At 33.3% G+C, this 22,824-nt stretch overlaps 1 protein-coding gene and 1 long non-coding RNA gene across 2 annotated transcripts in view; one reads left to right on the forward strand and one right to left on the reverse strand.

The window, feature by feature from the left end:
• The window catches only part of LOC118747832, a 94,016-nt gene that overhangs the window by 32,271 nt on the left and 38,921 nt on the right, over positions 1–22,824 (forward strand). The window contains exon 2 of the mRNA XM_036482009.1: positions 4,002–4,040. The gene's annotated coding sequence lies outside the window, so the exon portion shown is untranslated. The remainder of the gene's footprint in view (positions 1–4,001; positions 4,041–22,824) is intronic.
• LOC118747837 lies at positions 631–22,408 on the reverse strand. The gene is made up of 3 exons (XR_004993984.1): positions 22,190–22,408; positions 4,423–4,454; positions 631–731 (listed from the first exon to the last, which is right to left on the reverse strand). It is a non-coding gene; the product is annotated as an uncharacterized LOC118747837 (long non-coding RNA).

The following is a 22,824-nucleotide window of genomic DNA, read 5'->3' on the forward strand; positions in this document are numbered from 1 at the left end:
TTTGTTTTCTATCAAAAAGTTAAGGCAACAGAATATTTTTAAAAATAGAATAAATAAAATTGAGTTTACTTAGAGCGTAAGGCATTTTTGTACGCTTGCCACATGTTGTGTCTGTCAACCACTGAGTCCATTCATATGTACTACATTCGCATGAGATATGTAAAATGGTGAAAGCCCAGAAGCATTCAAAGTGTACATAGATTTTATTTTATTTTTTAGTGGAGAATAAATAAAAGAAAAAAAAGAAATTTGAAAACTTTTTAGATAAGTGCCAGAAATCTTTTAAGAATTTTATTATGTTTACATTAAGCTGGACATCCGCGAAAATTTAAGAAATTTTAAAAAATTTTGGATTGGACACAATTTTTTTTTAATAGAAATTTGATAAATTTTGAAATATAGCTGGACTAAGTTTTGCCTAATTTTTGAGATTAAAAAATAATAAATACATATTTTCAAAACTCATTTTTTTTAATTTTGAAAATTTCTTTAAGATTTTGAAATTTTCATGGATGTCTTAATTTTGTACGTTCTACCTCCATTTGGTGGCCCAAAACTATTTCGTTTTGAAATTTGGCGCTGATCAAACATACATACATACCACACACTAAATATGCCACGACTTTATTTAATAAGCTTTCAGTAGCGCAATTTTCCACAGTCACTCATACGCGATGGCGGACGCCTTTCAATACGCATAGCTAGTACGCCTTCACTACGTGTGGCACTCGCTAAAATTAAACAAAAAAAAAGAAGATAAAAATTATGTGTGTGTGTGCCAATGTTTGTGCTCATATGTGTAAAATATAATTTTAGATCACGATTTTTGGCCTCAATGCTGGTAAATTTTTGTTTGTTTAGTCAATAATTTTGCGGCTGTTAGTGACAGCTGTATTTGCTATTTTCTGCTGGCGGCTAGTTGTGGGTGCTGGCCCATATTTATTTATGTGCAGGCACATGTCGGAGCATCTTTAAAGATATTTGCTTCTGCCGCGATAGTTTGTGTTTCTGGGCACATACGCAGTGTAGTACAAATGTATTTTAGTCAAATGTGTCGCTGCACCGCAATGTGTTCTAAATAAATTATTATTCTCCTCACAGTAATGGCGAGGCAATAAAAATACAAAGAAATTATGCATTAGTGTCCATGCTCAGTGGCGGATTTAAATATTTGCCGCCCCTAGGCAATTCATAACTTGCCGCCCTTTTTTCACGAAAAAAAAAAAATATATATATATATATCAAATATATTGAATTTTAGGTGTTTTGGACATAACTTGTGCATGTCTTTCATCTTGTTCTAATGCTCTTTTTCGATAGCCAGCTCCACTAAGGCTCATGCGTCCGTCAGCCATAATTAGTAAATAAACGTTGCAATATCGCTTATTCTCATTTCGATCTAGAAAAATTCAAATATTGAATAATTGAGCTCACTTCATGCATGCTGCAAAGTTTTGTAGAGAAATATCAAACGAATTAGAGAGTTTGGTGATGTCCGCTTAACCTTGCTGAATGTTTGTTTACATTTCAGGTAGTTATAAGAAAAATACTTCTATGAAATCACGCAAGCGTACCTTATTTCGTAACATTCATCGGGTACATGCATCTGTAAAACACGATGTATTCTGCACTGAAATGCTTTAGAGGTTTGGACAAGTAGAATCCAATTATCAGGACATTGAAGTAGCGCTATGCGAGTATACAAAATAAAATCGCTCATCCGGAAGATTTTTTGACCTCGCGCAAGACAAACAGAAGACCATACACAGATACACTGCCTAATTTGACATACGACGGAAGCTGACCTTCAGATTATTCACGTTATGATACACTTATGAAAAACTGGTGGGCTTGGAATCAAGAATTTTCTCGAAAATGCTCGCTCGTTTTTCGGCAGTGTTGTCAAGTGTGGTAACCTTTTAGATGATTCTCGTTCTCGGGGCAGCGTGTCGGCTGTTTCTTTGCGTCACGCGCAGGCGCGCCGTCAGGTTTCTAAGCCGCGTGAATGAAAGTTAAATGGAAATTTCAACGACTGCTATACTAAGGAAAAATTCGCAGCGTAATTCTAATTTTGAATTGTATTGAATGAGATGAATCATTAATAATATTTTACAGACACAAACACAATTTCAAGTGCAGCTGAATCCAAATAAATTTTTTTCTTTTAATTTAGCTGTCTTAAATTTTGCCGCCCCTTAATTCTGCCGCCCTAGGCTTCAGCCTATGTTGCCTGTACGATAAATCCGCCACTGTCCATGCTGGATAAATAAATATTTACACATTTGCTCTAGCCATTTAATTATCTGCATAAACAAATTTTAATTTGTTGATAGTAAAAATATGATTAATGGACAATTTGCGTTTTGGCTGCATTTATTTTTAACTGAATGAAGCTAACTTTTGATTTTGATGTGTGGGGAAATTTTTAGTGAATTAATAAGTAGGTCTGGCAGACTAATAGAATGCAAAATGGAGTCATTTTACTTTGTATTTTACATAAGAATTGATATTTTGTAGTCACCAAATCGCAAACAGATACTCAAATGAATCTCAAGAGATGAGTTTTTGTTTAGAAAAAAGGCATTTCTGGCATGCTAATTAAACCCCAACAATTAAATAATTCAAATTTACAATTACCGATATCCTTTGGTCTCGGCCCAAACAGATATAAGGAAAAGAAGAATGCTGTAGTAAATATTAGATAAGTCTTGGTTCCCCCTACCTATCCAATCCTTACTTCGAAATCACCTACGGAACACCTTGGAGACAAAACAGACAGCAAATTGACAAAAATATGGAATGTTGAAGAAAAAGTTTAGAAAGTCTTTAATGACTTATTCGCAGTTAAATGCTCGGTTCGTTTCCTGACCTGAGCACCATTAAACAAATAGTTTTTTTTAGGTAAAAGTGCAACGGTTGTTATATATTTTATCGATTATGTCCATTTGGGGGTGACTATGTAATAATTAATAAAAAAAACGCAATAGGATTAATTTTTTTAAATATATATATCTATAAATTAAAATACAAAGCGCCTGCAAAAGAAAATATTTCAGCCTTAAAGAAATAAAAAAAATGGGTCCTATACGATTACTGAAGCCATATATATTGCATTTTGGAATACGGCATAGTTCGGTAAATAATTGTAATCTTCTTGTCTCTGCAAATAAAATTCTTACGACTATATCCTGACACAGGTGCGACTAAATTTTCGAGGAGCGAAAAAATTTGGAGCCTTTTACCCCTCCATTAGGCGCATGGGGTCAAGGCCATTTCAAATTGGAAAAAAAATGTCTTGGAGTGCTTGAAGCGTGCTCGTGCTCTTTATAGCTGTCGAAATCTCCGCGGGGTACGTAAATTAGTCACGGCCAGAACATCGGCCTGTATATATGTATGTGTCGCTACTCTCTAAGTCCTGACACCATTCCACGACTTACGTAAAACTTTTTGGCGGACTCAAGTTTTTAGTTTATTTTATCTTTTTTTAATTTGAATTTGAAATTATGGTTTTTGTTTTTTTACGTTACGTTGGTTCAAAAATGCCCTATCTCAACTGGAAATACATTCAAATTGTATTGAGATAGGACATTCTAAAAAAGTTTCTGAGACATCGCTATATGAAAAACTACTCCTTTAAAGTTTTGTTTACAAAAAACAATTAACTTTTTTTCTCCGATGGGCTTATTAGCTTAATTTTGAAAATATCATCGAAAACCTCAAAATTTCTGTTGAACTACGGAAATTTATATGGAATGTTATTACGAGTTGCGAAGTCCACTTATACACATATTTTATCAATGGAAAATACAAATATCTTAAAATTTTTATAAGTTTCTTAAAGCATTTACGTTAGATTATAAGTTATGTGTTTTATCTGGTTTTTATACATTTATTTAATTTTTTGTCTTTAAATTACGCCCTTCTAACCCTTTCGAACATCTCCCGCTGTTAAAAGTGTCATTTCTAATTTATGTTTATTTTTTGTTATTATCTCTTTGCAGGACTCGCGTAGTGTTCCCAACTTCAGCTCCAGCCACAAGGTATTGAATCAATCGCGCCTGCATATATACATATATGTATGCGTGCTTATTTTAGAGCTGCGTGCCTTTGATCTATAAATTTAGAAAACTTGTACAGGTACACTTGCAAACTTACCTACAAACATGCATACATACATGCCACGTACATGGTGCATTAGCTCACAAAGTGATACATATATAGAAAGATAGATATAAATAACTAAGCATGCATGTATGTATGTATGTGCATAAGCATTAGATGAAAGAAAAATATATATTTACCATTCTACGCTAGCCCTCTTGGTATGGCATGCGTGCTGATGTGGCAAAAAATTTATTAGAGACAACAGTGCGAATGTAAGGATAAAAATAAAATGTGATACATATATGATTATAGACTTACCAGTATATATTTTCTATAAACATGAGAGAGCCCTGTAGAGAAAGAAAAAGGGAACATAATTTGGCTGATTACAATATTGTCTAACTAATAATAAAATAGTGACTAGTGAAAAGTAAAAAAAAAATTAAAAACAAAAAGTAAATAAATCAAAAGTGAACATCATTTGAATCAAACAGTAAATAACTTTAGACTGTTGAAGTCAGAAAAGCCCTCTCCGTTTTGTGTACCTAAATGTGATGGCTTAAAGTCAATCATCCGGTTACCTGTGGTATAGGTTTTGCGTCATCACACGTGGCACATGCTGTTAGCTCCACATGAAATTTCATCAGTTCACCCTTTCTGCATGCCTTAAGTATGTATGTATGCATGTATTTAGTTTTAGGCTTTCAACTTAATTGAAAACCATTTTCCAGTCAAACGAATTAGATGGTCTATAAAGATAGGCGGCTACTAGGCAGAGTCATCATCAATTTTGTAAATATAGACCATAAATGTATGCTTATATATCGAGATGCATACATACATATGTACATATGCAAGCACATAAAACAAAACATATATGCAGTTATTTAGCAAAGTTCAGTTCCAGCATAATATGGCTAAGCTGCCTAAGGAGTGGCTCTAAAATATTCACGCATGGCTGGAAGTGGCGCTATGAACTGCCGAGAAAAATATATTTACAACGCTAGATGCGTGTGTGCGCTCCGTATTACTTAGTAGATATTTATTTAAACAAGGTTTTTTTTTTTTTTACTAACAAACAAATATGTTTTGTAAATATTGTGATTAGCATTCTACGTGAATTTTGATTGACTGCAGACTGCCGTTGATTGGCAGAACGAGATGTTTGTTGTTTTAAATCTGATTCGCTGGTATTTGGGGCAAAAATTTTATGAATGCAAGTTCATATGGATATACAGTCATATGTATATAAGTACATTTGTATATACAAGGCAGTGCTGTTTAAGTAAAAAAAAAAAATATTAGTAATTAATTGCAAGCATGAGCATTTATTTTTCTTGTGAGAATCGGTTGACTAAAAGTTCTTTATTAATTGCAAAAAAAAAATACTCATTTGCCAATGTGTTGATGGTAGGTGAAAACCCTGGTCGCTCAAGATCTTATCGTCAAAGTAGAACTTCGGTGTCGAACGCTTGTGTGAATTTGGCAGTACGCCTATGGATTTGATTTCTGATAAAATAGACTTAAAAACTGTTTGAAAAGCTCGTTTGGTAAACTAAGCGCATGCTATAAATTGCTATTTTCCGAAGAATAAGTATCTGAAGATATAATTGATTGCTGCTAGCCGGCTATATATTAACAGGTGGGCGATTAGGTCATTAGTTAAGTAAATACTTAAGTATTTATTTAAGTGTTTAGCGTAAAAGGCTACACCCTCTTTCAAACGGCATACATTAAATTACAAAGAGGTGTAAATTGTCCTTATTTTTTCTTAAATTACTACAGTTTGATGCATACATATGTATGTATATACGCTACACATATACAGTGACTCAAACAAGTGTTCACGTGTTGATTTTTCTTTAATATTCACAATGTTTTTCCAAGTCCTCTTTTGTTATTTTTCTATAACAATATTATCAAAACCTTTACCAAAGCCATATAAATCAAAGTTTTCATCTTTATAAAAAATGTATGCAAAATCAAGAAATTGTTATTAAAATTTCGGACATTTTAAGCTGAATCTTTAGCAGATTTTTAGGCATGCAGTTTTATAGCCCATAACAATTTTTCCATATAAACATGAATTTCTCGTGAAATAAAATGCACAAGCCAGTTCGCAACAACATATCAAAACATCAACACAGTTTTATAAATTTTACTTTTTATATTAAAAAAAAAACGCAAAAGCGGCCACAAAAAATCAACGCGATTTGTTAAACACCTGAAACTTGCACTTCATTAGCCTAAAATTTTATGCGCTATAAAACTGCATACCCAAAAATGTTCTAAAGATTCTGATTAAAATTTGTTGAATTTTCCTAAATTTTGTATGATATTTGACCCTTTGATTTATATGGCTTGGACAATATTTTTGTGTTTTTATACAACAAATAAAATATAACTTTAAAAACACTGAATATTTAAAAAAAAGTCAATACTTGAACACTCGTTTAAGTCACTGTATATGCACATATTTATGAACAAATTCGGAATGTGTTTTTTTTGGAATTCCTAAGTAACGGGTGATTTTTTAAGAGCTTGATAACTTTTTTTTAAAAAAAAACGCATAAAGTTTGCAAAATCTCATCGGTTCTTTATTTGAAACGTTAGATTGGTCCATGACATTTACTTTTTGAAGATAATTTCATTTAAATGTTGACCGCGGCTGCGTCTTAGGTGGTCCATTCGGAAAGTCCAATTTTGGGCAACTTTTTCGAGCATTTCGGCCGTAATAGCCCGAATTTCTTCGGAAATGTTGTCTTCCAAAGCTGGAATAGTTGCTGGCTTATTTCTGTAGACTTTAGACTTGACGTAGCCCCACAAAAAATAGTCTAAAGGCGTCAAATCGCATGATCTTGGTGGCCAACTTACCGGTCCATTTCTTGAGATGAATTGTTCTCCGAAGTTTTCCCTCAAAATGGCCATAGAATCGCGAGCTGTGTGGCATGTAGCGCCATCTTGTTGAAACCACATGTCAACCAAGTTCAGTTCTTCCATTTTTGGCAACAAAAAGTTTGTTAGCATCGAACGATAGCGATCGCCATTCACCGTAACGTTGCGTCCAACAGCATCTTTGAAAAAATACGGTCCAATGATTCCACCAGCGTACAAACCACACCAAACAGTGCATTTTTCGGGATGCATGGGCAGTTCTTGAACGGCTTCTGGTTGCTCTTCACTCCAAATGCGGCAATTTTGCTTATTTACGAAGCCATTCAACCAGAAATGAGCCTCATCGCTGAACAAAATTTGTCGATAAAAAAGCGCGAAACACATTTCGAACCGAACACTGATTTTGGTAATAAAATTCAATGATTTGCAAGCGTTGCTCGTTAGTAAGTCTATTCATGATGAAATGTCAAAGCATACTGAGCATCTTTCTCTTTGACACCATGTCTGAAATCCCACGTGATCTGTCAAATACTAATGCATGAAAATCCTAACCTCAAAAAAATCACCCGTTAATTAGCAATATTGCTATTCGTTGGCGTTAAAATTTGTGCGATTAAAAATGGGAATGTTTGTATATATGCAGCATATATTTACATATGCATTTATGTATATTTTCTCATTTAAATAATTTGTTCACACAATCACAAATTTATTAAATACCCTACAAATGAAGATGAAGTATTCAATTAATGGAGTGACTCATTTGGAAAATGCGAATGTATGTATGTATGTACGTATTTAGTACAAAATATACGACTTGTAAAATGTAGAAAAACAAGATGCCGTTATTATTTTGGTAAATGGGTTATATACTTAAATAGCGCGCTGGATAAAAAGTTGCAATAAATAAATCTAGGCGCAATACTGGCTTTATCTTTACTAATCGAGCTTTCATCATTCTCGTGCTACGAACCCAGCCACGGGCCGAACCTATTTCAATCCCAAATTACCAGAACCAACCGAAAAACTATTCCAGAAAGGATTTAGAAAGATCTTCTTTTACAGATTATAAAAAAAGGCACTGCCTGAAAGCATTTCTTAAGGAGCACTCTACATTTTACTAAAAGAGAAGTTAGATAATGGAACATACATACATGCATACATAAAAACAATAACAGTAAAACATTAAACAAATATTACTAGCACTTCCATTTTTGTTTCCGACTTCCGTAAGTGGACAACCCATAAATCAAAAATTAAAAAAATATTGATTTTGCCAGTAAACTTTAGTTTTACAACTTAATTTTCCAAATCCATAAAAGCCATTGTTGTTTTTGCAATCGAAAGTGTCAAATGAATTTATTGAAGCAGCTTTTGATTATTGCCCATAATTGTGGCATGAAATGTGTAATTGGTATTGCCTTTTTCATCCAACAAAAAACATTTACAAATGTGTACAAAAACTCCAAACACACACCAATCTCGCGCTAACCGCCACTAATGTCTCGAGTATTTCCACTAATAACTTGACAGTTAAGTTAATTCAATTCAATCAAGACAATGCTGCCTGCCGCCGCAAAGCTGCCACTCTAGCAAATATTTTTAATGCAGTTGTTGGCTTGTAGTGCTTCATTAGTAGCATAGCTACGAGCGGGAATTACAAAAATAAAAAAAAACACAAAAAATAAATGAAAAAATAAAAATTAATTCATGCGCGCAGCGAGTAAAAAAAAAATCAAAAATAAAAAATGTGTGGAAATATGTGGCAACAACACGTTCGCGCGTACACAATTAAAAATTTGCGCAATTAAATCATTTAACGGTTCACTGTCGTGGGTAGTTTTTATATTTTTGCCATTTTGCCACCGTCAGGTTAATTTTGATTAAGCAACTTTGTTTTTTTTTGACAGCAACGCGAATAGTTATTTAAATAATGAAGAAATTAAATTGTTGAAAAATTTACTTTAATAAACCATTGCAAAAAAAAAAAAAATACAAATTATTAGCAATAAATGCATGCAATTTAAAATAAACACAGGCGGGCAGTGACATCATTCCAGCTGATGATGTTTGTTGCTGCCGCAAGTTGTTGCAAACATTTATACAGCTACAGCTACAGTGATTGCCGGTGCGAGAAAACAAGTGTCAGACTGTGTGAATAATGCACTGGCATACTTAGAATTGCTCGCTTCTATTTACATACATACATACATACATACATCTGCATGCACTCGTTTGTGTATTTAGAAAAAATTTGCATTTAAATTTTTTGCCAATATTCGCACTGCTGCTGCTCGTTTGCTTACAATGCTGTTGTCTGTCTATTCTAATTTTATCAAACGGCTGTGAAAAAATGCAACAACTTCGAAATGCTAATCGTATTGGAGGCGCTGGAAATTGGAGCAAAGTGCAGTGCGGCCATTTACGCAATTCCGTTGCACTATTTGAGGTTTTTGTTTTTTTTTTCGGTTTTTTGCGCAATGTTTTTTTTTTGTGCACAGTGCCCGCCATTGTACTCATTGGCATTTGGCTGCATTGATTTTTTTTTGTTTTTCACTTTTTACTGATTGCTTTGCGATAACTTTTTGTCTGCTGCCCTCTTTAATGCGCATTTAAAAACACATTAAAGCTTAATAGTGGCTAGTTTAGTGCGCCTAATTTTGTAAATTGTTTCAGCGCTTGTTTTTTGCTGTTTTTACTCAACAACTGGAGTTAAATTGTTGCTCAAAGGCAAGCCGATTTTTTTCGATGTTATTTTGTCATGGCAACGAAAGCGAAAAAAATGTACCCGCTCGTTAAGGTATGTGAACTTTTACCCTGCTGGAAATTGTTCCCTATAATATTAAAAAAAAAAAAGGCATGAGTCCCAGGTACTTATGAAATTCGATATGTAAATATCTTTAGATCAAGTCTTGAAACGCCCCTGAAATTATCTCTTACTAGATTTAAAATGATCCCAAACTAGGCCAAAAATGGTCCTCATATAGTCCTAAACTAGTCCTGAAATAGTAGTGAACTATTCCCGCAATAGTCCCAAAATTACTCCGAAGTGGTGCTGAAAAAGTCGTGAAATTGTTCCGAAATGATTTCGAACAATTCTTAAAACGCTCTAGAAATTATATCTTACTGGTCTTAATATGGTCCCAAACTAGTCTCGAAATGTTCCTAATATAGTCGTAAACTAGTCCTGAAATAGTCGTGAACTATGCGGAAATGTGTCCGAACAAGTCCCGAAATGAAGCCGAACTAGTCCCGAAATAGTTCTGAAGTAGTCATGACCTAATATCAAATTGTCCACAACCTTTCCCGAAATGGTCGGAAAAGGATACCGAATTAGTCTCCAAGGGGTCATAAACTAGTCCCGACATGGTCCTCAAATAGCTCTGGACTACTGTATTCATTTGTACACACACCAATTAAAGATTTTCTGCTGGGTTACGGCAAATTTTACCCATACCGAGAGCTAAGATGTTTACACATAAAACATCTTGTTACTAAGATTTTAAGATCCCTTCCTAAGTTGATGGTTTTATCATTATGCACGCCGAAAACTATTCCTTACGATATTCAAATAAACCACTTTTAACATGGCGCAGTAAATAAACGTACCAAAGCTCTGTCCCTTTCTGAGGTTACCCAAGTCGACTATAACACATCACATACTACGTTTATACACATGCATAAGTCGCTTTAATTCATTTCGCCGCGATTCAAAACATATGTATAAACTGAATTTCAATTCGCTTTGAAAGAGCGAAGTGTTTTGGCTCACACTCCATTTCAAATCGGTAGTTTATTTCTCCAGACAGTTAGAAAGAGTGTATAAACACCGCTCTCACTCAAAGCGAATTGGAGATCAGCTGTTCCGCTCAAATTCCAAATAATCGCATCAGTATTTAACAGCTGATTAATAATAATCGTTCTTTTTCTTTGCCACGATTTTATAATGCCGAATAAAACTAGATTTTTATCACTTTCCATTATGTTAACCTATAAAATGTCAAATGAAAACAGCTTATTTTGTTTGCTTTTGAAGACGGTTACTTTGATGCCGATATAAAGCTGTAAGTATAAACACTAGAGCGAAATATGTACGGTGTCAATGCGCTTTCAATTAAGTCGATTATTCTGTGCGTATAAACGTAGTAACAGATGGATTATTATCGCATAACTTATCGTAAGGTGTGAGTTGGCATTGAATAAAGCAAATTATGAAACCAAAGTGCCAGTTTACAATTACTAGAGATGATACATTTTGTTCGATTAATGGCATAACTTTGAAGTAAATGGAGATACTATTATCGATCTTAGCTAAATTTGTTGATCTGTGAGGCTTTTAAGGCCACTACTTGCTCCGTAGTATTACCAAGAGGTTGAGGACTAAGCAAAAATATGAGCACCTTTCTAGCGAGTTTTCAAAATTTGACAGTCCTTTGATGTGCGGTACAATCCTCTGAAAGCTGGACGGTGATATCTTTTTTCCCTTTTTTTGTACACTAGACAGTTTTTTGAGCCGATGTGTGAGAACTGACATTGTCATGGAGAAGAATGAATGTTGTCTCTTGTTTTTTTCCCTTTTTTCTGGCAAACAAATGACGGATCTCGAGCATGAAAAAATAGTTTGGGTTAGGTTGCCATAGGAAACCCATTCAGTCGACTGCTGTTTATTTCCGGCTCCTATGATAGATCTACACGTGACCCATCACATATCGAGTGCTGAGTGGAAGATCGAACCTATCTCGGTAGCCAGATCGAAAACGGCCTCGATTTGTTTCCTTCAGCTTTTTTTTTAATGCTAGTGAGCGAGCTACATACATATGTATATACATACGCTTGTGCTGCAAACAAAGAACAAGCTATTGAGTAAATTGGGAATTATTTTGGGACATCTCGTCTTGTTAAATGATTTTGTTTTCAAGAAGAGTTTTCCTACTGGGCGTATGTAGTGTATATATACTTGCTCCTATTCACACATTCAACTGCTCGTATTTGTTTCTTTCAATGTGAGCATTTGACATTTGAACTGTGCGTAGATTTGCGTGCGGCGCTTAATTGCTTTTTTGCTTATATTCAAGCAGTTTTTATACACCTATTCCGTATGTATAAATATACATACACACATATGTATATATGTTTGCATGCATCCATAGTGTTTGTACTTTACATGACTATCGTTGCTTTTAATCGTCGACTTTGTGCTAATCAATTGACACACTTTTTTATTTGCGCATTTGTTGTTACCACTTTAGCTCCATTCTTTTTTCGCCCTACGTTTCTGGTCTCTGACTTTCGTTTGGGTTTACTCTGTTTACAAAATCGCGCTTGAACACGCCTTTAGGAAAGCAAAGCTGGGCTAGGCATATAAATATTTAATGTGATTGCTTGAGAGACTATGTTTGAAAAAATCCATTTTTTTTTCAAGAACATTTAAACGAATATAAAACTTCAAAATACGACAATAAGAGATTTATAGAATCGTTTGAACTAGGTGAGGTATTACATTTTCAAAATACTTACATAAAAATAACATCTCTTTAACTGAGTTATTGAGAGCCTTTTTCAGTTTATTTGTAAATATTTGCTGAAAGTAGTTTTCTAGTAAGAAGAAAAAAATTCCATTAATTGCAGATAAATCGACCATTTTTTTCAATTATGCCTCTTTGCATCAATGATGAGCAAAGCCAACAACGCTAACCACTGAGCTATGCACACCCTGTAAACTCTTCTTGAGCTGAAGTCTAGAAAAATAAGTCTGATGAGGAGGTGTGGTGATGTGGTGATCTCCGAAATAGCAGCTATATCTTCTACCGCTTAGTCTGTGATGTTTTTCCATTTTTCCTAAAAAACATAATCGTGGTACAAATCCCAATAACATTATTGAACTAAATACTAAAACGCCACAATTAAATAGACAAATTACTCAGGGACCGTAAATAACAGTTACTTTCTTTCAAGATTTAAACTTGGGCAGATATTTTTAAATCGAAAATAAGTCTTTTCCGCTTATTCAAATTAAACAAGTTTGGTATCAACTGAAAGAGGAGAAAAACAGCTTTAAACTGCAATGTTTAAATGAGGAAAGCCAGCTACTGAAAAATATTCCAATAAAAAATGTTTTGTAATTACCATAGAACAACCCTTGGGTCAGGTATACGCATTTCTTTTGTATTAAATTATAAAAAATACATAAATAGAAGTGGTAACCTTCGTTCGTTATTTCTGTTTAAAAGCTATTTAAGTCCTCTTCCATTTGGTACCAAATTTTTTTAATATGAATAATCGGTTTGTTTACTATCCGGAAAGACTTTTATTTCGGACTTAAAAAATATCTGGCCAAGTTTAACTGTTGAAAACAAAAACTGCTGTTTTACGGTCCCCGAAATAATTTAAATTTAAAAGCATTTGATATGTACAGAAATTGAAAATAAAAGCAGTATCAGTACTCGAATACAAATTACTCATCAATGATTTCAATATTTTACCGATTTTAGGTGTAAAAAAAATATTAAAAAAATTAAGAAAAAGGGGAAATGATGCCTCGTACGAGTCAGGCTATGCGCTGATTGCATTTATGGCATTTATATTATTTTTTCATTTTACTGAGTCATACACTGAAGCTCAAATTTTATTAAAAAAAAGAGTATAAGTCATTATTCCTAACTCATTCGAATCAAAAATATCTCGTTAAAAAGCGTAGAGCATCAATAGTTTGAGGTCTCATAATTGATAACACAATTTATAATTCCTTACTTCTAAGTAAAATTTAACCTTAACCCATTTACATAGAACTGCTTTGGAGATAGCTACTAGAGCCATGCAGCTAATCAAATTGCGAATAAATTTGTGATGACTTAGACACAGCAAAACAGCTTCTTTATCAGTCATTGTAACGTATGTATGTATGCACACGTGTACCCACATACATACATATGCACGTAAATATGTAAACAAATAAATCAGCTAGTTGACTAATGACATTTGAAAAATCTCAAAAAAAAATAATATAAAATAAAAAATAATAAATAATAAAACTTAATCTTCCACTACAAACCAACAAAAATAATAACAAAAGTTCAAACAATAAAAACAACAAGCGCACATTTTCAACACACCATTAGCAACAAAACATTCTTGTAACAAAAAGAGCAAAGTAATCTCTCAAAAAAAAAAGACAACACAAAAGCAAAAGCTTTCGTAAAAATGTATTTCGATTTTAAGAAGTTTGACCTTAAGGCAAAAATTGTTCAACGAAAAACAAAACATAAAATAATAATTCATTCAATTTAAATGTACATATGTACGTACATATGAATGTGTGAGTAAACCATGTTGCCGGTAACTTAAAATACACGTTTTTTATGAAAAAAAAAAAATATGCTATGACGTAATGTAAACAACAACAAATGTTGTTTAATTTTATTGCTATTGTCTAACATAACATAAGCAATAAAATAACAATAACAACGTGTACATAAATGTGTATGTATGTTTGTAAATGTGGCCGACTACGCTTGGCTAAGTGAATATTCAAATTAGCATTGAAGGTCTGCTGCTGGTCGGTCGGTCGCGGCTGACTGCTTTGCTTGCTTGCTCGCTTGGCAGCTGCAAAAAGTTGACCAGCCGGTTGGTTAGTTGCGTACGAGATCAGGGCTGCCACCGTCGAAAATAAATACTTACCACCTATTTTAAAAAAATTTACCAAATCTGGAAAATATCTACCAAAAACTTAATTTAGTTATTTTATAAAAACTATAGATTTGTTCTTTGTTTAGTTATTTCAATAAAAAAAATTTAGTAAGTAATTTTGCTTTAACCAATGATATTGTATTTGAGGTCATATTAATGACATCTTCTCGGTTTCCTTCAACTAAAAGCAAAAATGATTGAAACTAAAGGCAACAACGAAACTCCATCATTTGAAAAAACTACAACTGGAGTTATTATAGACAAATACAGTTACTCAAAAAATCGCTTGGTGATTTTTTTATAATATTCACAATGTTTTTCAGCTAAAATTTTGTAATTTTATTTTTGTAAAAGAACGAGAACCATAACGAAAATCATAAAAATCAAGGATTTAAGCTATGCATATACCACATTTAGAAGAATTTAACAAATTAGTGGCAAAATTTCGAACTTTTTTCTCTGAATTTTTAAAATACTTTTCGGTTTACAGTTTTTGGTCCATTGAATTTTAGTTTAACCAACAATATGCACCTTAAAATTCCCGTTAATTTTAATTTTTCTTTGCCACCGGACTTTTGTGTTTTTTTTTTTTAATTTAACAACTGCCATTTATAAAACCGGCGTTGATTTTGTAATTTTTTTTTTGCGAACAATCATAGTGTGTAATTACGTGCCTGTTCATTTTTTATTTGTATTTGAAGAATCATTTAAAATATTTAGGCACTCAAAAGCTCCTCAGGATTCCAGCAAAATGAGTTTTGAATAGAACACGATATGTTCGTCTTTTATCGAAAGCGAAATAATAATGCAATTAAGTAGACTATACTTTTAGAAAGAAATTTAAAATAAAAAGATAATTACAAAAAATAAAGCGAGAACGAAAAGTTTTAAAGTTCAAGTAAAATACTTTAACAAAAATCTACCAAAATGAGAAAAAATTTACCTTTTTACCATACCGAATTTTTTCTACCAATTTTGGTAATAATTTACCAAAGTGGCAACCCTGTACGAGATACATGTAGATAGTTGTCTGAGTGTGGTGTTTTGGTAAAATTAAAAAGTACCATTGATGGCGTTATGCGGCAGTCAGAGTTAGGGGAGCAGACAGACTCCGGGACTTCGTTTTCAGCCCTGATATTACGAATCACTGCGTGGCAAGCCTATACCAGCTAGCTCTTTTTCCATGCACATCCCAGTAAAGGTTGAGTGAACGGGATAAGTGGTTGGAGAGGGTCGAAGCTTGACAGAAGGCTCGGCGGAGGGGTTTTTTCGCCATCAAGTTAAAAATTAGGCTTAAAGATCAATAAATTGTTTTCCAGGCGGGGGTTGCTGTCACTAAGCGAGCAGTGGATTGGATTTTGTTGCGCGTGTTGGCGGTAAGGAACGATAATATCTACTAAGCCAGCCAAGTGACAGTCAGAGCCCTGGACTCGTTTAAGTTACGCACGAAGCTTGTTGGCGGATGGCTTTCACTTTCGGTGGCATCAGATTTGTATGGGTTCCAGGCCACAGTAATATCGCAAACAACTGCGTGGCGGATAAAGCGCCCAGAGGCGGAGTGGGAGTTTCCTTGACTACTTGTACTTTTTTCTTGGAAATATGGGCCTAGGACCAGCTTAGCGAATGCTGGGGAAAACCAGAGCTGATGCTACTGCAAGCGTGAACCGGGGAAGGAATCTCCTTGGGCTCGCGAAGCTGGATCTCTAGATTTGCATTACTTTCATTAATTTTACTCTATTCTGTTGGCAACTCTACGCCTCTACACCAAAGCACGAACCCGCTTGGCTTTCAACACTTTTCATGGCCTCAACCAAATTTGTCTACCAAATTTTTGTTCAGTGATAAAGCGAATAAGCGGGTGGTGTAGTTAATCAGCTATGCCATGGTTTTACAGCTATTTTGTTTAAAATTTGTTTATGAGAAGCTGCTGGCTAAGTTTTTTGGTTTTGCTAGTAGCGTGTAATTTTTCCGCTGGTCGCGTTAATTGGAGCATCAGCACTTCGTTGTATAGAGTCTGTTGTTGTCCCCCAAACTATACGAACTGCCGGCATATGTACATATGAAATGTTATTGTCATTCAATGCACACTCAAGCATGGCTAACTGCATACAGTTCGAAAATAACGTTACTCGAGTCATGCAGGCACGCACGCACTAATGAATGACAAAAACAAATCAAAAAAAAAAAAACACACAGTACGGCGCAGCAAGCCATATTCATTTGGCCAGTGAGTGATTTGACAAGCCGCACTGCAGAAGAAATGAATGAAGAGTGGGTAACTGTTTTCTGAGTAGCGTATAAACTACAGTTTGAAAAGCACAATTTGTTGCATTTCTAATTGAAATACAGAGCCTACTCAGCTCCGACTGTCGACTGTCCCCCATCGCCTCCATTTTTATTGTGTTACTTGCCGCCAAGAGTTTTCCGTGGCGCTGCTGGTGGGTGCGATTACCACCAAATTTTAGCTACTCATTTTTCTTTTCACTAATCACATTCTCATTTCAGCTACCAGTTGCGTAGCTTTTTTTTTAATTTTTTTATTATTACTATAATTTTGTTTTTTGAGGCTTCCCGCAGTTTTATCAACCATCAAGCTATGTATGTAGTTGTTGTGGCATCTGCTCCCGCACACCACACCCCACCACACCACACCACAGGCAGCACTAATTTCCTATGTTGTACATATCCACCACCAGTCAGTCAGCTCACTGTGATGATGACTTAGCTTCCATTCATTAAATGATGAAGAAAGTGTAATTAATTAATAGAAAGGGTGGGCACAATGGCAAAAGTCATATTATGCGTATAAAAATATAATTTTTTTCCCCCGAATATTCATAGTTAAGTGAAATTTTTTATTGCCAGCTACTGCGTATTTATGCTTTTTTGTGCGGTTTGGCGTATCTTGAGTGCCCAATTTGTGGCTGGTGCGTATTTATGGGTACATAGGCACTTATGGGTTAATTACATGTGCGTGCGTTTTTATGTGAAATTTGCTCCCACCCAAGTAGGCCGAGTTGCTTTGGGTGGTGATCAAATGCCAATACAGACTTGATTGCTTCAATTATGAGTTGGCTGAAGGGGAATAGAAATGGTTTATTAGAAACATGAAAGCAAAATATTTAATAGTAGCAAAGAATTGAAAACAATGTGCCGTTTTTGTTTTAATAATGAAGCATTTATATGTACAGTATGCATAATCCATATTCGTACATCACTAGCCTTACTAAACTATATATACACTATGTATGTATGTATGTGTATATGTACACAAATTTTGTTTCGTTTCATTTGAAAGTTAATAATTACAACGTTTTAATCTATTAAATTTTTTTTTTAATTACTTTAACTTAAAATCGAAATTTCTAGACCTAGCAGTTTTGCTTCGAAATAAGTTTATTACAATATTTTACTATTTTAAATTTTTTGAAAACTGCAAGTTTGGTCAGTGAAAATAGGACAAAAATTGATCATTAATAAAAACTCGACTTCATTTTTAGTTGAAATTTTTAATTGAAAAAAAAAAAATAAAAAAATTACATTTATTTTTTTTTGCAAATTTTTGAAAAGTTTTAAGTTACTTGAGAGCTGGACAATTGCACAAAACTTTTATAAAAATTGGACATTAATTTTGATTTTTAAAAATCGAACAAACATTTTTGTAATCAAAACTTTAACGAAATTCTAGGTTTCTTGTAAATTTGACAAACTTGTTTGTTCATTAACAATATAAGTTTTTGGTTATTTAAAAATTGCATATATATTTTTGTTCAATCAAAAAGTACATAAACGTAATGTTTTTAAAAGCTTTTATTTATTTATTTTTTAATTCGAGACAAGTTCTTAGTTAAAGGCTTCAGAACTAAACATGCATACATTATAGTCATTTAACGCTAGACATAATTTTTGGTTGCTAAAGAGGTGGACATGCATTTTCAGTTATAAAAAAATTTTAAATAATTTTTGGTTACTTGAAAATCGGACAACCATTTTTGCAATTCAAAATTTGACATAAATTATTGTGTCTTGGAAATTGGACAAACATTTTTGATCACCAAAAAATTGGACATAAGATTTTAGTACAAAATCTGAAAATTTGACATAAGTTTTAGCGCATTTAAAAACCGCCATATTTTTCCTTTAAGCAATATTCACTTTCGAAGATTTAAAATCTGGGCTTAATAGTTTTTTTTTGACAAATTGGACACACAATTTTAGACATTCAAAAACTGGACATTTTTTTATTTAAAAATTTAACAAAAACTCTTGTTCATGTGTAAACTGTTTGGTTATTGCAAATTAAACACACATTTTTGGCAGGGCAATAAATTTTTTAATATTTGAAACAGGACACAAATATTTAGTCATTTCAAGAATCGTTAATAGGCCTGGTCATTTAAAAATTGGACATAAATTCTTAATCACACACTCAAAGATTGCCAATTAAATCTCGGTCATTTATTAAATGTTAAGTTATTTGATAATTAGATAATAATTTTTTTTCGGTCTGTTATACATACATGCATTTTTGGTAAACAACTTTTTAAGCTTGTAATAACTATTTTTAGTTTTTGGACCGCAATAATAAGATCGTGGTTAAAAATAAGACAAGATGAGGCAGAAGAGGTCGCAAAAATTTTCGTTATATTTCGAAAAAAGTTTGTAACTACAAACTGTTCCTAACTTAAAAGCTTGCCCCGAAAAAATGTTGGCGTCGTGAAGCTCTTCGCCTCAGCCATGCCCCAGCCACAAAACTGTTTTATTAAATGTTTTTTTTAGTTATACCCTGGTACCCCTTTGTAAAACAAAATATTTGACGTATCTGGCCGACCAATGTTCTTTGTTTCACTTACTTGCCTACGTATTTTGCGTTGTTTCTCTTCAAACTTTCCAAGCCCCATATGTCATTTCGGCTTAAACGTGCTTCGCTTTCAAGTTCGATTCATTGCTTTTTATTGCGCATGCGTGCCACGTGTATGTAAGTATACCAGTACATATGTACATATGTATCCAAACATATACATGCATGTATGTATATAGGCGTATTGTATAAAATATGTTTTTTTTTGCTTTGGCTCATCATATGGGTCACCCATAAATTGCAACAAAAAATACATACAACTCTGCCGGCTGCTTCATTCATATTCATATTGAAATCTGTTTGTATGTATACTTGTAAATGTGCATGCTTTGTTGCTACCAGTATGTTTTCGCTCTTTTAAAATGCATCAATATAATTTGAGGTCAATGCAAGCAATAAATCAGTGAAATTTTGGGCGGAGCAACAAACACAAAATAATTGAGCGGAACGATATATGCGTTTTAACTATTCACAAGAAAAACAAAAAAAAAAAACAGTCGTTAAAATATGAAATGCATAATTTGTAGCAACAAGCTGTTACGAATGGCGCAACGCTGAGTGAAATAAAATTTTTTCAATTCAATAAAATGCATCTTTAATGTGATCCGCATGCGTGCATTTATGTGCGTTTATATTCATGGACATATGTACATATTATCTAATTCCCCATAGTACGTAGACTATGCGATTGAATATTTTTCATCCAATTTAAAAAAAAAAACAGACATTTTTAAAAAGTGGATTTCAAGATCTTTAAATGAGTATATAAATAAGTCTACCGTTAGAATTAGATCGTTGGGTGTTTTAATGGGGTAAATTTCAAAAAAAAATTCTTCGCTAACTTCAAAAACTTCTATGAAAGTGATTTAATGTTTGTTTTCGACCAAAATTGTGTTTCATTTAATAAAGTCGGTTAAAAATTGTTGAAATTAGGGGACGTTTTTTTGTTTTATAAATACAAAGCTTCAATTTATGGTGTTCGTATATTAAATATTAAGATCTTTTGCTCAGTGTGGCTCAAAAATTATTTAATATTTACTCGAAATTTAGCAAAACTTAATAAATTTTTTAGGAAATTGACATACTTTCTTTAGTCTGCACAGTATGGCCAATTAATTGTTTGTGTGAAGAGCCTTTATAAAAAGTGATTCGGTGTTCGGTTTGGATCAAGCATTTCGGTTCGGCTTATTCGGCTCAAACCCAGTTCGGTACGAAACCGGTTCCTGACCCAGCTCGTACATACTAGTTTTCGTGGAAAGCTCATGACCTGCAAGTGCGCTTAGAGTGAAAAGTTGCTAAGTCCATTTTTGTTAACTTACATTTTGATACTGGAGAGCAACAGAAATTACAAATATATCGTTTAAAGAAAGTCCAAAGAAAGCACAGAAAATCTTATAGACTCAAAATGTTCAAAACCATACAAAACAAAAAATACCATTATATAAAATATTTGCCGAAATTGAGTTCACTTTTACTTATCTTCTGTAAAATTTAAAAAAAACTGGACTTAACAAATTTTCACTCTAAACTAGCGATATGCTAAACGAAAAATTTATGCTTGAAAATTTGGTGTTCTTTTCCATTATTTTTGGCTCCAAAAATTACATTCGATTTACATGAATTTATTCTAAACTCGCCTGCTACTTTACTTTTTAGTTCAATGTCAATTTCGGCCTAATGAATAATAAATGAGCCGCTATTTGTTCTATATCCATATACATATGTAAATGCGTACATGCAACCATAGTTTTACATACTAAAATATTTTCATTTGTTTTATATTGGTGCGTACATACTCGTACGTATCAAAAAATATTTATGCTTTGTTTCTGTTCATGCAACAATTGACCTTCGCTAGTGGTATTTATAATTTCATTTACATGTGTTAGGCTTTTTTTTGATTCTTTTTGATTGACTATTCTACAAGTTCAACTACATAAGCACTACATTTTTGGCTTTTAGCGAAAAAAATTCAAAAAAGTAGAAACTTGAATCTTTGAATTGTCTACGCTTTGTTGCTTGCGGATTTCCTGATTACACTGGTCATTGCTTTAGCATTAGGTTTCGAAACGAAACAAATAGTTTTGTAAAAAAAAATAAAAATTTTTTCTTGCTGCTATTTGTAGAGTACGAATAAAAAGAGTTGTAGGAATTGAAGAATTTAAATATTTGCTTGAACAACTTTTGCCATATTTTGTGTTTCTAATTTTTTCCGGAATAGTGTAAACATAAACATTTTGCTGAAATGTTGCAATATTATTAAAAATGTTCACTCAACGACTCTGCTCAGCACTTTCTTAAATGACAAATCGTTCTTCAAACTGCTCAAAAAACCAAGAGCTCTTCGAATTTTTTATTCCATTGAGTAATGCGGCTGATGCTGATCTCAAGCACCAACTGCTTTTCTGTAAGCGCATCTTCAGTTAAACTGCTCTGATACAAACCTGCATATGTATCTTCGTACATAAATACATATCTATATTAAATGTATTTTTTGTAAAAAGTAGTTTCCCAGTTAAGGTTGCATCGGACAAACCGTCTGCTGCTGTGTATTTTATACTTTTTTTTTATCTTATTTATTATTTCTGCCTTCGCTCGATTACTCGCCTTTCAATTTCAATTTAACGTAATTAAACGACTCACTTTTGCTTTTCAGTTACATATTCTGATCTGTGCTTTCGGTTCTTTCAGACTGCTTTATTTCGCTTTTATTTCACTTTGAAGTGATTGTTTGTCTGCGCTTATGAAGTGGCATTGGAGGCTTACTTTATACACACACTCAGGTTCTGAAGAACGTACGAGTAGTATATCTATCTCGTATGAATGAACAACGAAATCAGAAATATATATGCATGTACATATGTATGTGTAAGTATGTATATATAGTAAATACATATACACTTTAAAACGCACATATCACATCAAATCTCGTTTTACTTGTACATATCTCATAAAGCATATCGCTCATTTATAGCTGATGTTGTGGGCGTATTTATCGTGAAGTTTCTTCCGCTGATGATGTGATTTCAACGTCAATATATAAACGTTTATACTACATATGTATGTGTATATGTGTGTGTTTATATATACATATTAAAATTCGTACAAACATGCGTTATTGCAAGTATTGTTATTGTTATTGTTATTAGTATTGTTGTTAGTATGACATGTGTATTATTTGATGCTTTACAACACAGATTATTACAACATTTATGGTTAATTGTTGTTGCTGTTGTTGTACGTATTGCTCATGCTACTTATGTATGTATATGTATAGA

Source organism: Rhagoletis pomonella, unplaced genomic scaffold (assembly GCF_013731165.1).
Source record: "Rhagoletis pomonella isolate Grant_MI unplaced genomic scaffold, Rhpom_1.0 Rhpom_scaffold_00012, whole genome shotgun sequence".
NCBI classification, from domain to species: Eukaryota; Metazoa; Arthropoda; class Insecta; order Diptera; family Tephritidae; genus Rhagoletis; species Rhagoletis pomonella.